The following is a 21679-nucleotide window of genomic DNA, read 5'->3' as shown; positions in this document are numbered from 1 at the left end:
GATTAAATCATTTGAATCGAACGATTCAAGCAATTTTTAGCGATCGATCAAAGGATTTCTATTCAACCAAAAAAAACTTAGAAAAGTGCTCTGGATGGTCCCCATAGGCTTACATTGCACTTTGTAGCTTTAATTTGGCGAAGTATGAAGTCAAAGTTTTTTTTAAAGAGACAGTACTTTGATTATCGAATGGTCGAATAGTCGAACGATTTTTACTTCGAAATGTTCGAATCAAAGTCGAATGGTTGAATATAGCCTATTCGATGGTCAAAGTACCCAAAAATTTACTTCGAAATTCGAACTTTTTGAAATTCGAACCATCACTCGAGCTTAGTAAATCTGCCCCTTAGTGTTCCTCTCTGTGGTATGTGTGCACCATTATAACACTCAGAAAAATGTTGAATGAAACTTCTGATAGGACCATCCAAGTCTGACAGGGGAAAGGAGCAGGGGTCAGAAGAAGAGTGATGCATTGAAGTAAGGGGAATTTATAGACAGTAATTCCTCCTCAGATGATAAGACCAGTTGAAAAAAATTGGGTGGTATAGGGTCCATCCCTGTACTCAACCTCTGAAGTGCCATTAACTGCAAGCTCCAAAATAAGTTATGAAAGACAGGAAAAAATAGATGAAATTAAAATAGGGTATGAATGCCAGCTCTAGACACATTCAAAAAATACAGCTACTTAACTTTAAAAGTAAATAAAAAACTGATATATCTGTCCACATGTTATAGAAGCTGTTCCTGATTTACTGTGAAAGCTCATGTGCCAAGTGTGTTGTAGTTGCATCAAATGATTACCTAACTGAGGCCCAGCAGTCTGGCTAATATGTTGCAAACAGCAGCCAAACCCTCATTGTTGAAGTTCTGAATGCTCTTCCCAGAGGTAAACAACCCATATAAATCTTTCTAAGCACATTGATTTAAAGGAAATTATGATTTTTATGTATTCCAATGCATAAATGATGATGCTGCTACAACTACAATATTTCATTTTCTATATGGAGTCTATTGCTCAGGGCACAGGGGCCAAACAATTAAATCAGTCCGATATGGCCCAGCACATAGATAGAAACTTTGGGCAAATATTTGTTTATTTGTGGGCCTTGCCAATGTGTATGGCCTTCTTGGTTTAACCCTTTATATCCTGTAAAACATTGTCATTTCTGTTTAAGTCCCATGGTTTTTACTGGTCAAGTGTTCTAAAGCATCCTGCTAAGTGCAGGTAGAAAATCTGATAACTGCTGGGGTATGAATATGGTCTATGGTTGTGGTTAAATGTGGGCCCACACAGATTATTGACTAAGGACAACTCTTCTTAATGTACCAGATTTTTCCCACTTTGTACTTTGGTTACCTGGTCAAAATGAGCAGATCATTTTATGTATGGCCAATTTTACTACTGGAAACAAGCTATAAGCATGGTATTGGATTGTGAACCCTGATGATAAGATTTTTTTTTTCTTTCTCAATCCCTTGGAGGGTCATACTTGACCCACAGGTCTACAGTAGGAAAGCCTGATGTAGGATTTTGAATCATACCAAAACATCAGTTCTGCTTTCTTTGAAATACCAAAGGTGTATTAGAGAAAACATTTATATATTTTTACTGCTGCACTACAACACTATAATTATCTATAATTATGATGAGAAGCTTTAGTATAAACATTTTTTTTATATCAAATTACTGTTTAGTTAATTTGACCAGTATTTCCATTCCTAATTAAAATATTGTGAGTGTTTTACTTTGCAGTTCTAACTTATATTTTGCATCAGATGAATGAGTGACATGTCACTTTCAGTGTTGTCTAGTAAATATTAACAGAATGTTATTTAACCCCTTAAGCCCTATATCTATTAAATGTGGCTTGTGCTTTCCACCTGCATATGGTTAATTGTTAGAATATACTTTCAATAGGGGCAGAAGAAATTAGCTGGGCCCAGGCTCTGCTTTTCCCTGAGGGGCATGGCAACCAGCCAGGGAAGCATAACTCTGAATTTCTAAGAACAAGATATTTTATGTTCTTTTGCTTAAAGCTCCAATAGAGAATAGAGACTGCGTGTTTTCCCTACCAAAGAAACAACGGTGAATACGTGGGACAGAGGGGAAGAAAAGGACACATAACAGATTATCTGTCTTGCACTTACAATCATGCCTTGTTTGAAAGAAAATTATCCCCCCAGGCACACAACATGACCCAGAATGCATTAATATTTTTTGGCAGTGTAAGAAATGACATTAGCCAAAGACCATGAGTGTTTGCCTAAAAGGTCATTTTATTGTTCCTGCATGTGGCTGCACATCTTCTAGAGATCTTTTTTGTGTTCTTCGAGTTTTGTGTAGGATTAATCTGCACAGCTATACTGCTATTTATTTTTAGGTAACCCCAGATATGGAACCCCACTTTTATTGTTTGATCAAACACAGATTATTCATTGATAATAGATGACATTAAAAATATCAAGTTGTTGCTCTTGTTTATTATTTCACCTTATTGTGTGCAATAAACAGGTGCAATGTGCCCATGTTTTTCACTTTGCACACTGCTTTCTGCTATTGCACAATTACTGCAGGTCTCTGTGTTTAAACCTGCGACTGCCTCTATGAAAATTGCACTGTTCTATATTCATGAGGGGCAGGAGGGGGAGGCATGCAGATGCCCCCCTCCTGTGCTCTGCCCAGCTACTAACTTGAGGGCTAGATAGTGGCAGAGGTCACAACAGAGCCCTGTCTTTACATTCTGCTCTATGGCCCATTGCTTAATCTAGCTTCCCAACTCCACTTCTCACAGAGAGAAGGATTCCTGTTCACCTTTGTGGTCAACCTTGTTTTAAAGGGGACCCACCACTCTAAGAAATAATTTTAAATCATATTTTATGATCTTAGTCAAGCAAAATAGATGCCACATTATATAAATGACTGTATTTATATCTTGCTTCTTTTTGTCTTGGAATTACAATCCAATCAAGCAGACAGGTGCCATTTTGTGGACACTGTTATAAAGGCAAGATTTGCATCATTCCAAAATCTTGTTTATGTTCCAGAATTGGGCACCTGAGGCGCATGCACTGCCTACACAATTAGATGGTGAGGCTGCAGGGGGAATATGAAGAGTGCAGTGACATGCCTAAGGAATAGAGGAGGGTCAGGTAATATATGATTGACAGCTGAGACTTTTAAATGTGTTTAAAATGGGTATGGATATTTTAATTAAAGACAAAAGAATTTTGGTTTCATGTTTATTTTGAAAAGGACTTTTATTATTCAGCTTTTTATATCTGGGTGAGAGGTCCTCTTTAATCCCTTAACTTCTACTGTATATCTTTTTCTAGGCGCTGAAACTGTTTTCCTATAGTCAGTTAGTCACACAATTTCACTTATGCTTTCTGCTTTATTAATAGCGTGTAATGTTTTGGAAGCTGATTTTCCCAGAAAACACATTGTTAATGATAAAGAGAGGCCATAACCAGTTGCTGAAGCAAATCTTAACATAGACACCAAGGGGCAGATTTACTAAACGGCGAAGTGGCAAACTCTCGCCAACGTTACCACCCGCAGGGACAACACCGATTTACTAATGGGCGCAGGCACCAATTCGCTAGTGAAAGAGATAGTCGCTAGCACTCATTCGCACGCTACCGCCAGGCGACAATTCGCTCTGGTGAATGGACGTTGCTCCACAAATTCACTAAAATGTGGATTTTACTGAACATTACCTTTTTCGCCAGACTTGCCTTCGTCAGATTAGACCAGGCGAAGTGCAATTGTGTACATGGATCTTCCTCAATCTTCTGTTACTTACATCATATTCTGAGTGGAAAAAGCATCAAAGTTCAAAAAACGCTGGCGTCTTTTCCTTTTTTCAGAGTGATAGCCTGCTAAAGTCCTTAAAATTTTTTTTTGGGTAACCGATTTCCCCCATACATTTTCTAACATATGGAACATTAACTATACAGTGGGCACATGTGTAGGACATTATACAAACTCTAATGTCTTTATTCAGGTTCCCTAGACATGTGTAATTAACAGTGGAAATTGAATGTATTTGCTGCAACATAAAGACGTCCATTCAACTTAAAATTGAATGAATGAAATTCCACTGTATGCAAATTAACCTGAGCGCGAGATCTCTAGCGAATTTGCGCTAGGCAGTAATGAACGCGAGCACATCTTCGCTTTGAATTGCTCGCATTGCCGAAGTAACGTTAGCGAAACGTCCCCAGCATTCGCCCCCCACAACGAAACTCTGCATTTTAGTGAATTAGTGTTGTCTGAGCGAATTTTCATTTGGCAAAGTGTAGCGATGGAGGCGACTTTTTGCCAGTTAGTGAATCTGCCCCCATGTGGATACAAAAATATGCAAATACATTATTCTGAATACTTACGTAGTTCAAAAATCGGAAATGATGTACAAAGTCAGGATCCGAGAGAATGGTCAGAAACAGGCAAAAGTTGGTACAGGCAACAAACAAGCAGTAGTCAGGGACAGGAATGTTCATCAAAGAACTGATATCGAGCTTGAAACACATCCACAAACAGTGGACCTACATTGGGCAAGGTACAATTGGCCATGGCCCAGTTAAATTTTGTGGCAAGTGCTATGATGTCAGACACAGCGCACCAAATAAACCGGAAGCAAACAAAATGGTGCGTCAATTATGAAGTGGCACGTGACAAACCCGAAGTGTTCAGAAGAGGAGGAGTTGGGTGTCCCTGTCGCCCCACTAGACCTCCAGGTATTCTCACAGAAGCTTCTTCTAAAAATGATATGAGTTTTCTATCAACTTAGCAAAACACACACAAAGATACCTTTGTTCCCATTGAGTCAAGTGTTGGTGAAGTGATTTGGCAATACTTAAAGGGCAATCATATAAAAGTATAGAGTTTTACATCAACATAAGAAAAAAGGAGATAAGCTAAATTTTTAGACCGGTTTCCAAAATATAAGCATTCTATCACAAATAAATATTTTTAGCTATCAAAGGGAAAAAATCTGGGAGTCTTGGAAAGTTACATTTTTTTCAAAAGATAAATATAAACCATGGCAAGGAAAATCATAAACATGACATTGAAATTAAAAAAACTTTGAACAAAGGGTAATGCCATGATACTCATCACACAGTTCTGTTTTTTTTAACTTGCTAGATGATTTACAAGGGCTTGTCTTTCCTAGATGGAGAATTTACTTCAGTAGTGAAAATGTATGATTAATTCTATGTATGGTATTTAAGTGTAGTATGTCAAGTATAGTGTATATATATATTTGTCACAAAGAAGTACTGAATCAGCAATGCTATGTTAAAATGTTACATGTTAAATATTATACAATACAGTGCTATTGGAAGATCATGATGATTTTATATATAAGAATATAATCTATGATTCACCTGCAGTAGGGCATTGGCTTCTGTTTTTTTTTTTTTGTCCAGGTATGGATTCATGGAGAAATTCTGCATTTCACCATCTGCAAATTTTTTTTCACAGAACTGCAGCAGAAATTTCCGGTGAAAATTTTTGGAAAAAAACTGCCATATACTTCAATGCGTTTAGAGAGAGAGAGAAAACACTTAAAAATAAGCCCATTGACTTTAATGCATTTAGAGTCATAAGAAGCTTGAGAAAAAAAACACCCATTGACTTCAATGCATTTGGTGTGAGAAAAATACTCAATCACTATAATAAACTTGAGAAAACGCCCATTGACTTCAATGCATTTTGTGTGAAAAAACCCAGAGAAAACATGCCTTTTGTGAATTTTTCCACTATTTCTCAAATTTCAAAAGTTATTAATCTGTTGCCTCCCATTCATGGCTCTGGAGAAGAAACTCATCCCAGGTTGAGAAGGAAGTAGGAAGTAATAACGGAATTAAGTGTGTTCTCTGTAACATGGCCAAATGTTACATAGTCATATAGTTCAATTGTAGTGATGGACGAATCTCTCCCGTTTCGCTTCTCCGAAAAATTTGCGAATTTCCTGCAAAATTCGCAAACAACGAAAAATGTTGCGAAAAATTGTGAAATCAGAAAGTTCATAAAAAAACTTGAAATTCGGATGTTTTCACAAAAAATTCGAGCAGTTCAAGGGGCTGATTCACTAAGGGTCGAATTTCGAAGTAAAAAATACTTCGAAATTCGACCCTCGAATTGAAATCCTTCGACTTCGAATATCGAAGTCGAAGGATTTAGCGCTAAACGTTCGTTCGATCGATCGAAGGATTTTTCGTTCGATCGAACGATTAAATCCTTCGAATCGAACGATTCGAAGGATTTTAATCCAACGATCGAAGGAAAATCCTTCGATCAAAAAATCACAGGCAAGCCTATGGGGACCTTCCCCTTGGCTAACATTGACTTCGGTAGCTTTTAGCTGCCGAAGTAGGGGGTCGAAGTTTTTTTTAAAGGGAAAGTACTTCGACTATCGAATGGTCGAATAGTCGAACGATTTTTCGTTCGAATCGTTCGAATCGAAGTCGAAGGTCGTAGTCGAAGGTCGAAGTAGCCCATTCGATGGTCGAAGTACCCAAAAAATACTTCGAAATTCGAAGTATTTTCCATTCGAATCCTTCACTCAAGCTGAGTGAATCGGCCCCTAAATGTTTTCACCAAAAAATCGAGCAATTTGAACCTTTTCACGAAAAAAATTGAGCGATTCGAACCTTTTCACGAAGAAATTGAGAAAATCGGAAATTAACGCAGACAAATTTTCACCAGCGAATTTTTGCACGAGATTCGGGAACTTATTCACCGGCGGCAAAACGGGAGAATTTGCTGCGAGTTCGTGCCAGGCGAATTTATTCACCCATCACTATTAATTTGGGCTTCCTCGTGAAGAAACTTCATTCTATTTGATAAAGCAGTGGCACCATACAAGTTTCCCCAGCTGCAATTGACATGTCAGCCACTGGAAAAGCATTTAGAGGAGCTTAGCTGCCCGTACAACAGGAGACTTTCTCCTCATTTGTCATTGCCCTTTATTGGCATTTACTGAATGTTATTTCTACCAAAGGGCATAACCTTGGGTTTGAACAAATCTGCTTCTTAAAGCAATCAACTTTGCAAATCCTTTTTAATTCAAAGAATTCTGAGACAAAATGTTTTCCACTGTCCATAAAATATGTTAAAGGACAAGGAAAGTCTAACATGGAATAAGGCTAGAAATGCTGTATTTTGTATACTAAACATAAGCATGAACTTACTGCAACACAAAGCCTAATCAAACAAATGATTTATGCTTTCAAAGTTGGCCACAGGGGGCTGTCATCTTGTAACTTGGTTAAACATCTTTGCCTGACCCTGACCCTGCACATGCTCAGTGTGGTCTGGGCTGCTTAGGGATCGTCATAAACAAAGCTGCTTGAATTCTGCATGGTTGGTAAGTAAGGCGGGGGCTCGCCCTACTGTTCATAAGTATGATTGTTTCCCTGCTCAGCAGTTAGGGACCGTCTGACAATTCCTATCCACAGCAGTAAATGAAGGGAGAATTTCACTGCATACAGTCAGGTTTCTTATAAAAACGGTACACATTTTTTAATTAAAGTATATTGGAGATAGGTTTCTTTTTCATTAAAGAAAGTACAAATGGGATTTTATTTTTTTGCCTTTCCTTGTCCTTCACTAAACTGTGAAGTATATGCTTAAATGGATTCTGTCATGAATTTTATGGTCATTTTTATTTCTAAATGACACTGTTTACACTGCAAATAATTCACACTACAATATAATATTTAATATCTGAACCATCAAGTATATATTTTTTAGTTGTAATATTGGTGTGTAGGCAGCTATCTCAGGTCATTTTGCCTGGTCATGTGCTCTCAGAAAGAGCCAGCACTTTAGGATGGAACTGCTTTCTGGCAGTCTGTTTTTTTGTCCTACTCAATGTACTGTAACTGAATGTGTCCAGTGGGACCTGGATTTTACAGGCTGCTGTTATCTTGTGTTAGGGAGCTGCTAACTGGTAGGGATGTAGCGAACGTCGGAAAAAAAGTTCGCGAACATATTCGCGAACTTGCGCAAAAACGCGAGCGGTTCGCGAACGGTTCGCGAACCCCATAGACTTCAATGGGAAGGCGAACTTTAACATCTAGAAAAGACATTTCTGGCCAGAAAAATGATTTTAAAGTTGTTTAAAGGGTGCAACGACCTGGACAGTGGCATGCCAGAGGGGGATCAAGGGCAAAAATGTATCTGAAAAATCTGCCTGTGTGTGCTTGGAAGAGATAGTGTAGGGGGAGAGCTGTTAGTGATTTCAGGGACAGATGATAGTAAGTTTGCTGGCTAGTAATCTGCTTGATACTGCTCTGTATTGGAGGGACAGAAGTCTGCAGGGATTTGAGGGACATTTTAGCTTAGGTAGCTTTGCTGGCTAGTAATCTACTGTTCTCTTTAAACAACTGCCATACGTTGACCTTGTAGGCATTGTTTGGTGTTTTTTCTGGAGACGGTAATATTATGGATATTTAGACAGAATGTGAACAAGATCACACAGCTCGATGGCGGGTTGAAGAAAACAGTGTGCAAATAATGCCTACAGGGCAAATAATGCCTAAAAGGTCAACTTATACACTACTACAGCGGTAGTAAAATAAAAAAAGTAAAATAAAAAAAAATGAATATTAAAAAAAAAAAATTAAAGTTGGTGCTGCTGAACTACTAGGAGCAGCAGATTAGCACACCAGTCCCACTCCCCAACACTGCTAGACTAATAGCACTGGGCTCTTATAGTAGTAGTAGTAGTAGTAGTAGTAAAACAACAAAAAAATAAATAAAAGCAGTCCTTACAAGGACTACTGTTATTGCAGCAGTCAGCAGATGAGATCAGAAGCAGGACAGCTGCCCACTGCAGCTACATACAGAGCACTGCAGTAGAAGGTAGATTACTAGCCAGCAAAGCTACCTAAGCTTAAATGTCCCTCAAACCCCTGCAGACTTCTGTCCCTCCAATAACAGAGCAGTATCAAAACGATTACTAGCCAGCAAACTTTCAACTGTCCCTGAAATCACTAACAGGCAGCAGCTCTCTCCCTACACTATCTCTTCAGCACACACAGGCAGAGTGAAAAAACGCTGCAGGGCTTCGGTTTTTATAGGGAAGGGGAGTGGTCCAGGGGAGAGCTTCCTGATTGGCTGCCATGTACCTGCTGGTCTGGGGTGAGAGGGCAAAAAAAAGCGCCAACAATGGCGAACCCAAAATGGCGAACGTCGCGCGACGTTCGCGAACTTCCGGCGAGCGCGAACACCCGATGTTCGCGCGAACAAGTTCGCCGGCGAACAGTTCGCGACATCTCTACTAACTGGTTACCTTCCCATTGTTCTGTTGTTAGGCTGCTGGGGGGAATGGGAGGGGGGATATCATTCCAACTTGCAGTACAGCAGAAAAGAGTGACAGAGCACAAGTCACATGACTGGGGGCACCGTGGAAAGTGACAATATGTCTAGCCCCATGTCAGATTTCAAAATTAAATATTAAAACATCTGTTTATTCTTTTGAGGAATGGGTTTCAGTGCAGAATTCTGCTGAAGCAGCACTATTAACGGATGCATTTTGAAAAAAAGAAAACATTTTTCCCATGACAGTATCCCTTTAAAAGAAATATTGCCTGTTATAAATAGATCTTAAACTGAGCTATGTATTTGTACTAATAATCATCAATACATATTGTCCAATGGTGTCATAAGTATCTGCTTCATTTATATGAGTGCTAGCAGCCATGATTGCCCTGAGGAGATAACCTCATCTAAAGAAAAAGTATTGTACAAATTTTCAGGAAAAATTGTAAATCTGTTTTAAACACAGCAAGCAGTCATTGGTATACTATTATTTTACACAGCAAAGTGATTTAAAATTAATGCTGTTTTATAAATCCTTAATTGGTTGGTATAATGATATTTAATTAAGCCACAAAGTTAGAACAAAACTAAAAGGTCCAGCCAGTCTGGAAGTGATTTGTATAATGCTAAAGAACAGAATGGAAGAGTTAATTACAAACACACACTAAACTCAGAAGTGGCTTTGCAATTAATTCTTTGGAAATACAGGAGATGCATTGTTTCTGTAGCATGCATTCTCAATGCAACTTTATTTTTAAGGCATTCTTTTAAATTATTTTAATCAAGGAGGTCACTTTTGCTTTAGAACAAAGAGATCTGTTTTAAATTACAATGACTATTTTGTGCCAATCAATTCCCTTGGTAGGCTTCAAAAGAATCCAAGGCATACGATTTCGCTTTGATTATATCTACATCCAAGGAAGTTGATATCTTCTTTAGGATAAACAATAGGGATGCAAGTGCAGTGAGCAAAGTGCAATTTCGAGAGCAATAGCAATGTTTTTTTTCCATTATGCAGCTTTTTTCCCACAATTCCAGCAATCACAAAAGGTAGCTGCGCCTGAAGCAACTGCTGCTGACTCATAATAACAATTGCAATTGTGTTTGCTCTTCCTCACAAATTAAATGCAAATACAGTCTGATGAGTGTAATTATGTGTGCTGGGTGTGCTAGTAAAGGTATATTGTTTAGACACAAGTGCACTGTGAACCTTGGAGCTATTGCCTGGTCTGGAGGTGGTGTTAGCTCCATGGTTACTGAGTAAAATTGGTGCAGCAGGAAAAACTAGAAGGCAGCAGCTACAAGAGCAACTATATGGAGGTGCAAGGAGCTCATTTTTATGCAAGTGCCTAATGATGGGGTCGTACTCACTGACTGTGGGAAATTAGAGCACAAAAAAGCCTTTTTTTGTGGAATGAAATACATGGGGAAATTTAGCTCGGATTCACAAAAATATTTGTCGCTGTTGAAGAAGAATATTTTGCTTTATGACTATTTATCTATTATGTCAAAATACATTTCATATTAAATATAAAAAGTGTCACACTGCCCAACCATCCCCACACCAATCAATGCTGGAGAAAAAATGAAATGTTGCAAAAATGATCAGGTGGAGAATATTAATGTGTAGATTTAGGGGCAAATTTACTAAAACACAAATTAATCTAATTTGTTCCTGAAAACAAATCTGACCAAGTTCCCTTCCACAATTTTAACTCATTTATCAATCATTTTTATCTTATAATATTGACACTCCGAAAACTTGATTTTACCGAGTTTTCACTGCAAAGACTCAACTTTTTTGAATTATTGGATTATCCAGCGCAGATCACAATGTCAAGAAACAACTTCAGGGACATCTGCCATTTTACAGATGTCTACATGACATTGACAAGTTTGAGATGGCGTATTTTCAGATTCGGATTTTTAGCAGCTTTGGGTTCTGATAAATATCTAAAAATTTTCGTTCTAATTTTTTCACAAAAATTCCGAGTTTTCCCCCTAAAAACCTCAACCAGAACAATTCAAGGTTTAATAAATGGGTCCCTCAATATGAATACTTACATATCTCCCCTGGAAAAAAGATCATCACAGATATATAAATGCAGACATAGGACCTTAGGACGTATTATCTAAAATTTCTGTTTCTGTTTAACATTTTTTACATGTATTTTAAGAATGTGCAGTGATGCATACACAAATTGCATTATATATATATATATATATATATATATATATATATATATATATATATATATATATATATATATATATATATATAGATATATAGATATATAGATATATAGATATATAGATACACAGTTGTCTAAAGGAACTGGAACTTTTACATTATATTTTGGTAATTGCTTACTGCTGAATTCTCATTTTCAGCCTTGGCTCAGGCAAATTCTTTTATATAATGGCATATCTGTTAATTCTGAACTTGGGCATTCAGAGTATGAGTCTGCTTCTTCAAGCATCTAATGAATTGCTCACGTTCATATTGGAGTCCAAACTGAAAGTTATTTCCTGTTAGTATAATACTCTATGGAAGCAATGTGATAGCCTTACAGTGAAAGATTTCAGTTTGGCTCTAATTAATTGAGCTTAATTCTATATCTTTGTGAACAGGACTTCACAATTCATTGGATAGTAGCCAGCAGTGAATGCAACTTAATACATTCTTTAATTAAGGTCTGGATTGAAAAAGAAGTGAGAAAACTTTCCAGTCAGAAAATATACCACAGTAAATTCTTAGCTCATTGGGGATTTGGCCATATAAGTAATAAAAATAATGCAAAAATGTTTATTTCAATGCCCCTGCCTTATGCTCCAGTGAATAATATATAAATAATATATATAATACTTGCAATACACACAGTTCAACTTTTAAAAATACTTATGGGGGAATGTAATATTGGTCATTAACGCAAAAATCATTTGCAATGCGATGAAATGTTCGCAAATTTAACCATTTTGACTTTGCAAACACTTTGCCCCTCACATGACAGTAGGATAGCGATTTTGAATTTATAGTTTGCAATAGTGTGCAGTGTATGTAATAAGACTTCTTAATGAAAAAATTATGTTTGCTCCAAAAATTTATGGTGATATCACTCCAATGTGCAGTACATGTCTAGACCCATGTCAGATTTACAAATTAAATATAAAAAAAATCTGCTCTTTTGAAAAATGGATTTCAATGCAAAATTCTGCTGGAGGAGTTCTATTAATAAATGCATTGTGTAAATAGCATTTTTTCCCATGACAGTATCCCCTTAAAAATAGTTTCTCTCCAATCAATAGGTACCATACCAGATGAAAGCGAGTCTGAGAAATTCATAAATAGGGGCCTGGCAAAGAACTGAACTGAACTAGAGCCCAAGGGTGTATTTCATTTGATCCTGGTGCCGCGTTCAAATTGATATTGAGTAAACCTTTATCTACAATATCTTGTGTCACCCACTGACTAAATGTTTGGACAGAATTTCATACTTCTTAAATCTAATTAGGGATGCACCGAATCCAGGATTCGGTTCGGGATTCGGCCTTTTTCAGCAGGATTCGGATTCGGCCGAATCCTTCTGCCTGGACGAACCGAATCCGAACCCTAATTTGCATATGCAAATTAGGGGCGGGAGGGAAATCACGTGACTTTTTGTCAGAAAATGAGGAAGTAAAAAATGTTTTCCCCTTCCCACCCCTAATTTGCATATGCAAATTAGGGTTCGGATTCGGTTCGGTATTCAGCCGAATCTTTCACAAAGGATTCGGGGGTTCGGCCGAATCCAAAATAGTGGATTCGGTGCATCCCTAAATCTAATGCATATGCCAACGCAATTGATTCAGGGAGAGAATTCATCAACTTCACACAAACTCCACACTAAGATGGAACCTCTTTTTTCTAATCATCAAATATTTTACCCAACCAAAGGTGCAGGCTAATAGAGTCCGCACTCTGGTTGGGGGTAACAGTAGTTTGTTGCCCCCTGCCAGCACTAGGACACTCGCACAGGGAGGGAGCTCCTGGTTTCAGTGGCTATGTTGGGGCACACTCATGCGCATAATGAGTGAATGCCGCAACTTGCTCATTATGCACATGCGCTTTATGTCAGAAGCTCATTATATGCAAGTGCACTGCACAACAAGGATGTTCACATTGAGAGTTCTCTCCCGGTGTGAGTGTCCTAGCGCTGGCGGGGCCAATTTAAAAAAAACTACTGTTACCCCCAACCTGAGTGCAGGCTCTATTAGCCTGCACCGTTGGTGCCCTTTCAATAATAGTGACCCCAATGCAGAACCCTGTGGGACCCCACTAAGAATTTTACTCCAAGTAGAGAATTGACAACCAGATTACTAAAACCAAAAGATGTTAGGTTTTGCTGCACTGTATTAACTGCTTTGGCAAAACCCAAAATATATTTAATGTAACGCCACTGTCCAATATCTTACTAATGTCATTATCAAAAGCAATACAATTTGACATCCTTAATAAAGCCATGTTGATTACTGCTTATAATGTCATACACATTTTTTATGTGATCCCTTAACATGTTGTCAATCTTCTTGGCCTGTAACTGCCAGGCTGAGATTGTAATCCCTTTTAAAATATTTAAATAAAGCTTTTATTCAATCAGTAGGTACCATAAGAGATGAAAGCAAGTCTGAGAAAAGTCTGAAGAGGCCTGGCTAAAACTGAACTAAGCTCTCAGTGAGGGTATTCCCAGCAGGGTAACACCACCATATTAATGGCAGCTATTCTTCCAAAGAATAGCTTGGAAGACTTGGAAGAGTCTTTGAAAAAGCACATGAACAGTAAATATAACATTCACACGTAGGGGGTTATTTATCAAAGGTCAAATTTCGAATTTATGTGAATTTATTTACTCTAATAAATCTGAATGTACTCAAAACTTGAATGGGAGGTTATTTATGAAAAAACATGTAACATGTCAAGTTTTCCTCCAAAAAAAATCCTTGAATGTCAGGAAGGCAATAAACATATTCATCTGGTTCAGCGGACCTCGGCCATTGAACTTGTAAATTAACTCGGCAGGTTTTAGGTGTTGAATATTCGAATTAGAACCATTTCCATGGTTGAAATGTAATAAATCTCACATTTGAATTTACATTCGAGTTGGTGCTTTTAAATTTGAATATGGGAGTTTTGACACCAAGAAAATTAGAAAATTCTAATTCAAATTTACCATTCAAACCTTAATAAAACTACCACTAAGAATGCAGTCACAATGACTATTCCACACACCATAGCTCTATTAGCAATGTAAAAAAAATGTTTGCAATTAGGATTTCTTCTTCTGTACTGAAGTGCATTCTTTAATTTTAGGCAGGCAACTTGATTGGGAAGCAATGCGAATAAAGGTTATGGTTATATGTTGTCATCTGTTGTATATCTCTGTAAAGTTTATATAGACATTTTGCAATGAATTACTTACCATCGAGGATTCACAGATTTACACATGGGACAATGTCAAGGTAGATATTTGTTTGCTATAGTCTTCTAGTAGAAAATGTTGATCTTAGGTGACACACAAAGAATAAAGTAAACAGAAGGTAGTGGTACATACAGAAAATTATTCTAAAATGCCCTGCTATAAACAGGCACATTCTTGTTGTACTTACAAAAAGGAAGTGATAAAGATAGAAGAAGTGTGCAACATCCAAGCAGAAGGACCACTGCAAATGTGATTCTGTTCTATGTCTATAAACACATCACTATTCGTGCACATCTGCTATACATCAAGCACATTTTAGCTGTAAACAGTAAATGTAACCTGCTCATAACCTGTAAAGAAAAGAGACATTGAAGTATAAAAAGCTTCAAAACTGGTGTTGGTTAAAACATAATATGCAAATAATGCGTACATTAAGGGTAGGATTACAGGGGTGTTTTCTGTGTGATCCGATGCACTGCACAAAAACGCAGTCGTCAAATCGCAATAAGGTAAGTGAATGCATTGTTGGATGGTGTCGCAGCGCTGATCCGACGCGACACGACTGTTGGATGCAGACACCTTTTATAAAGGTGTTTAAATATCTGAGCTTTCAACTTTCAATTTACATTCAACACTTCTTAGATGTCACTGCACTCCTCACTCCTCACTCCACTCCTCACATCCCCCCTCCCTCCTCACACTTATGTGTATGGGCATTAGGTCCCCCATTTGGGCACATACACAAGATTTTGGGGTGATACACAACTTGTTTTAATAACAGTGTCCAGAAAATGGCTTCTGCCTGTGTGCTGTGATTGTGTAATTCCAAGACTGAAGGAAACAAAATTTAAATAATAAATGTAGTGTAAATAAGTTTTTTTTTGCTCTACTAACATGATAAAAAACAATTTGGAATTATTTCTTAGGGTGACAGGTCCCCTTTAAAGTTATCTAATTAATTTGAATACTAATTATGTTTCAATTATCAAGTACTGAAGATGAGCTATTTTTGTGCTGTCTCTTTAGAAAATGTTCATTTTGCCTTCAAAGTTTTGTTTATCTGATTTCTATAATTAAAGTGCCTTTATTATGAAACCATCTGAAACTTTCCAGTATCCCAGATATTTTCAAGTTAAGTAAGCAATCAACTTTATACAGTAAGAAGGTCCCACCTGCATTGACTCATGACTTATCTTTGGCAGGAACTACTTGGTCCAGGGACATGCTATAAGCGGAACGCAGGAGGCCCCATAGGGCCCCATAGTTTGGGTGCTGCACTCAAAATTAATAACTTTTTCCCTGGTTGACATCTGTTATGATCCAATTGCAATGCTTGACAAAGGGGTCCTATCCCCGAAACGTTGCACCTTTCTGCTTAAAGGAAAACTATACCCCCAAAATGAATACTTAAGCAACAGATAGTTTATATCAAATTGAATGACATATTAAAGAATCTTACCAAACTGGAATATATATTTACATAAATATTGCCCTTTTACATCTCTTGCCTTGAACCACCATTTCGTGACTCTATCTGTGCTGCCTCAGAGATCACCTGACCAGAAATACTACAACACTAACTGTAACAGGAAGAAGTGAGGAAGCAAAAGGCAGAACTCTGTCTGTTAATTGGCTCATGTGACCTTACATGTGGTTTGTATGAGTGCACAGTGAATCTTACGATCTCAGGGGGCGGCCCTTATTTTTTTAAAATGGCAATTTTCTATTTATGATTACCCAATGGCACATACTACTAAAAAAGTATATTCTTATGATAATGGTTCATTTACATGAAGCAGGGTTTTACATATGAGCTGTTTTACTCAGTATCTTTTAATAGAGACCTACATTGTTTCAGGGGTATAGTTTTCCTTTAATAAAATACAAGGGCTTGACCCTGCTTGCACCTGCCTTCGAGTGCCAGTGAATTTTTCCTTGCATTGTACTGGGAGGGTGCAGATCCCTCCACCACCATGCACCAGGCGATCGGGCTTGTAGGCCAAGGTGTGCGAGCGGTGCCTCCTTTCTCCTATGATCCAGTTGCAGACAGTTACTTTATTATTGGCCTTTAAAAGCTGGCAATTAGTGCTGGATAATTGAGCTCTTTTTCTGTGACAAATCCTTCTGTCCTTTAATATCCTGAGCTTCTATGTTCCTTTATCCTAAGTCACTGTAAGTCTGTTCCTGCCCTAGACTGGTTTACCACATTGTTTGGACTTTGTTTGCTTGCCACCTGTCCAGATTATTGCCTGTACTCAGAGTTGGTTTGTCTGCTGCCTGTTTATACCTTTGCCAGTTGCATCAACTTTCCTCTGCCTGCTTCTCATACTTAAGGTCTGCCTTAGTTTATTATTAAACCTTTTGTTTTCAACTACACCTTGCCTCCACTGTATGGTATGTCCGATCAAGGTTACACAGCATACAGGCTCCTTTTATCCAGTTCAGTTAGCATTTCTGACAAGTTATATATTTATTGGTGGTGAAAATCTATTTTTTATTTGTAACAATTATGTTTGGTGCTCAATGAAGGGTTACCTATAAGATCCCCAATCTGGTAAATCTATAAGGAACAGCAGGGCACTCCACTGAGTACATTAAAAACATGTATTGTGTTTCGACCACCACATGTTGGGGGACTTAGTCAGGGACACAGACGTACACATATTTACAATCACATAAATACCTTTTGCATAATACATGTTAGCACCAAGTGGCTTGTTGTGCATTCATTGTGAGACTGGCAGTAGTGACATCGATAATAGCAATAATAATTTAGTCAATTATTCCAAAAATCCCTTTAATCATTTGCGGACATGGCCATGTTTGGGTTCCAACTAAAATGCATCATATTATATAGCAAAATTAACAAAAATGGTAAAAATACCCATCATCATGCTAATGCATTTATAGTAAATACACCTCTAGGAGCAGCCCACATAATACATTTTTGCCATAAAATTTAGACCCAGGTAATATTGATTCAAATATAAAGAAGTAATATTTCAATCACATCCCCTTCTATGTTTAGATTAAAAGAATCATATCGGTATAGGGATATATTTAGAATCTGAAATGAAAAACAATTTTGAATCAGCTAGCATATCAGATACAGTATATATTAATATAATGCATAACTAGCAATTCATACTCACACAGTTACACTTGTTAAACAAAAAAAGAGGCAGAGGGAGAGCATTTGAAATTAGATGAGCAGACAGCAATGGCTTCAAGCAATCACCTTTCTGACAAATCTTGCACCATTAGACATTATCATGAATGACGTTATTAATGGGACTACTTTAACATTAAAAACGTCTTGATGAGACCTCACAAGTAAAAGATAAATTTGCCAGAATATTATGCAGTATCTAATCTCTCATTTTGTAAATAGAGTAGCAACTTGTCATTTAACACTCTTTCTTTTTTCCCTAGGAAGAGTGAACCAGCCCTTTAATTGGGGCCACACAGGCAGGCAGTTCTCTGAAATAGAAATTTAGTTTTTATTGAAGCTAAAGAAACACTGGCACATAAAACCAATGCAATTAAACACCACACACATTATCAAACAAACCCCATATTTTTTTCTTGGGCTAACATATTAATTATTTATTTTTAGTTAAAAACTGTACACAAACTACAGGGAGGGAAAAAGCACCTTTCAGGGATATAGTTTCTGTGCTATCACAGAAAGGTGTTATTCTACAGCTCTTTTAATTGCAGAAACACTAGAGAAACCACAACAGAGTGAATAGACTTTCAGTACGAGTCACTGGAAGCTTTTTACTCACCATAAAACAGCCATTTTCCATAGGTTAATACTCTTTCATACCCTTTTTATATTTGGCATAGAGATACCATGCTCTCTAAAACTCTTCCCTGCTTTTAAGGTGGACCAGTAACTTGTCCACTAACTTTTTCAGGTGGGTGGTTAACTTGCCTTTTAACACACTATCCTTTTTCAGAAAGAGGGATAACTTTTCCTTAACTATACTTTCTTTATTTGTTGGACAATCAACTTCCCAAGATTCGTACGATCGGAACGTTGCTTCTATGGCCAGCTTAAAGGGGTTGTTCACCTTCAATGTACAAATCTTATGAAACCACTAACAATGCTCTCAATGTGTTAGAAAAACCATTTTCCATAACAAAAAGTAAAAATGCCATTTTAAAAGCTAATTTCTATACCTATTAACTGAGTCCTTCTCCTGTCTCTCAGACCAGTTTTGAAGTGATGGGAGTGGCCTATTTTGAGCCTGACACACCAAGAACTTCCTATATGATGACATCATCATGCCCAGGCTTTGCCCTTACTTGTTTCCTATTGGATGTTGATACTGCCCTCCTCCTAGTAATTTATTGGGTGCTTGTGAACTGTAACCAGTCACATCATTTGAATGGTCATTGGTTGATTACTCAATTGTAATGGCAGAGGTTAACAGACGCAGCAGATAAACAAACCTGCTTTGTAACAAACAATCACACAGCCATGCAGACAAATACTGCAGAAAAGGAAGGAGCAACATTGTTCTCCCAATTCTGGCACTCTCCTTCTGCCTCAACTAAAACTGAATGGAGTGCCAAAGGGGGGCAACCTTTTCTGGGAATAAATACTGGCTTTTCTATATTTTTATCTTTTAATACTTTTGGCATTAAGCATAATGTCAGTTATTTACAAAATTGCAACAAAACCAGCACTGACTTGCTTAGAAACGTATGTAACTTACACATCTAGCAGGGACAGTAGGGCTGCACCTCACCCTTTTAATACCAAACACATATGAAATCCACAGCCTGCATGGCTAATTATCAACTCATTTAGATGCTGCAGACTGAACTGATTTCTGTGCAGCCATGTATCATGCATCTAAATTAATTGCTAATTAGCCATGCAGGCTGTGGATTTCATATGTGTTTGGTTTTAAAAGTGTGAGGTGGAAACCCTAAGTGATTTTGTGCGCTCTCCCGGGGGGGGGGGGGGGCAGTAATTTACCTAGGAAAACGATACCTTTTTTAAGTGTTTAAGTGTTCCACTTGTGGAACAAGATTTAGAGCTCTAAATACCAAAAAATTAAAAAGTTATATTTTTCATGATATAGGGATCTATACCAGAAAAATATTTTACTTTATGCACAAAAATTCAACTCATTTGGAAAGCCTCAAGCTCATACAAATAGTCAGCTGCTGAATAATGATTTTTTATGAGGTAAATACACAAAATAATACATGCCCCCCCCCCCAAATAATATATTTCTGGAAAGTACAAGTGTCATCTCCCATAGTATCCATTTTAAAAATGATTTCTTTTTTCCTCTGTAATAATAAAATAGTCGCTTGTACTTGAGCCCAACTAAGATATAATTAATCCTTATTGGAAGCAAAACCAGCCTATTGGGTTTATTTAATGTTTACATAATTTTCTAGTAGACTTAAGGTATGAAGATCCAAATTATGGAAAGATCCATTAACCGTAAAACTCCAGGTCCCAAGCACCTCGATCCCCCCCATCTGCACAGTTGAAGTCTCTGCAGCACACAGCCCACACTCCCCCTCCCTCTCACAAACTTGTAACAGTTTCTCTTCAGTACCTGAATGCTGCTCAAATTCCCCAGCACAGGAAGCAGTGGCAGATTGACAGCAGACATAGCCAATAGGAGTTAAGTTAGCTGCCAGTACAATGTGTGATGTCATATAAGGAAGAGGAAGTGAACACTGTAGTGTTTTTGGGGGTCAGTGACCCCCTCCCAGCACAGGGTCTGTGTGGAACTGAAGGATTAGTACAGGGACACTTCTGAGGTGAATATCTCTTGAACTGTACTTTTTCTGTTAACTATTTCTATGGAAAAGTTTGTTCTATTCATGTGAACTGTTAGATTTGTCATTTTGTTACAAAGGTGAACAACCCCTTTAACAAGAGTATGTGTACTTTGGAAGTGCAGTGTCAACATACTCTGTGTCTATCTGTCTTAATCATACTCTGTGGGGCTCATTTATTAACGCAGCGCAGCGCTAAAAAGAGCGCAGTGGCCTTACATTTGCCCAGCGCATGCGAGTATTTAATAATGTAGTGCACGATACCTTAACAGTGCAATTTGTCCGCTAATGTAGACACAGACAGGTGCGACGTGTGAAACTGCGTATCAGCTGTCGCAGTGCTTATAATAAATTGTGCGCACAGGAAGATACCGCAAAGGTAAGGATTAGTTGTGCTCATGTATGAATGCGCTGCTTTAATTAGTTGCGTCACATATTGCGCATATTGCGTTCACTTAGACGCATCTGCATTTGTTTCTGTGCTAATATTTGTTTGGTTGCAAAGGTGTTTAGCCTACCTGATACCCTTAAAGGAACCATGGTCAATATAAACATGTTGGGTGGAAGGCGTGGTTAATATGCACTTTACAGGGGTTGTTCATCTTTGAGTTAACTTTGAGTTAACAAACATCCCCACCAACAGCAGCACCATTGTATTTGCCAGAACCCAGTTTAGCAGTGTGGCTCTGCACACATATATAAAATTCTCTTTTAAGCAACATGAAACGCAAAAATGCAAATATACTAGCGCAGCTGGGCAGGAATGCGCATTTTGAAGAGCGTTACTATTACGCCACGAAGAGGCAGTCGTAAAAATTGTGGTGCTGTTGCCCGGGTGCAGTTTTGCACATATACAGACGCAAATCTGCGACGGCCGCAGTGCAAGCGCATTGTAGCCACGCCCACGGCCACGCCCCTAACAACCACGGCATCGTTTGCGACATAAATGCCCAATCTTTTGCGCAATGTGCATAAACAAAACCATCGCAAAAGCTCTGTGTTATGCGCAATATCACGCAAATATATTAGCGATCACGCTTGTGATGGCGCAGACAATCTTTTGCGTCCACTTATGCGCTGC

Source organism: Xenopus laevis, chromosome 2L (assembly GCF_017654675.1).
Source record: "Xenopus laevis strain J_2021 chromosome 2L, Xenopus_laevis_v10.1, whole genome shotgun sequence".
Lineage (NCBI taxonomy): Eukaryota > Metazoa > Chordata > Amphibia > Anura > Pipidae > Xenopus > Xenopus laevis.
Note: the sequence above shows the minus strand (reverse complement) of the source record.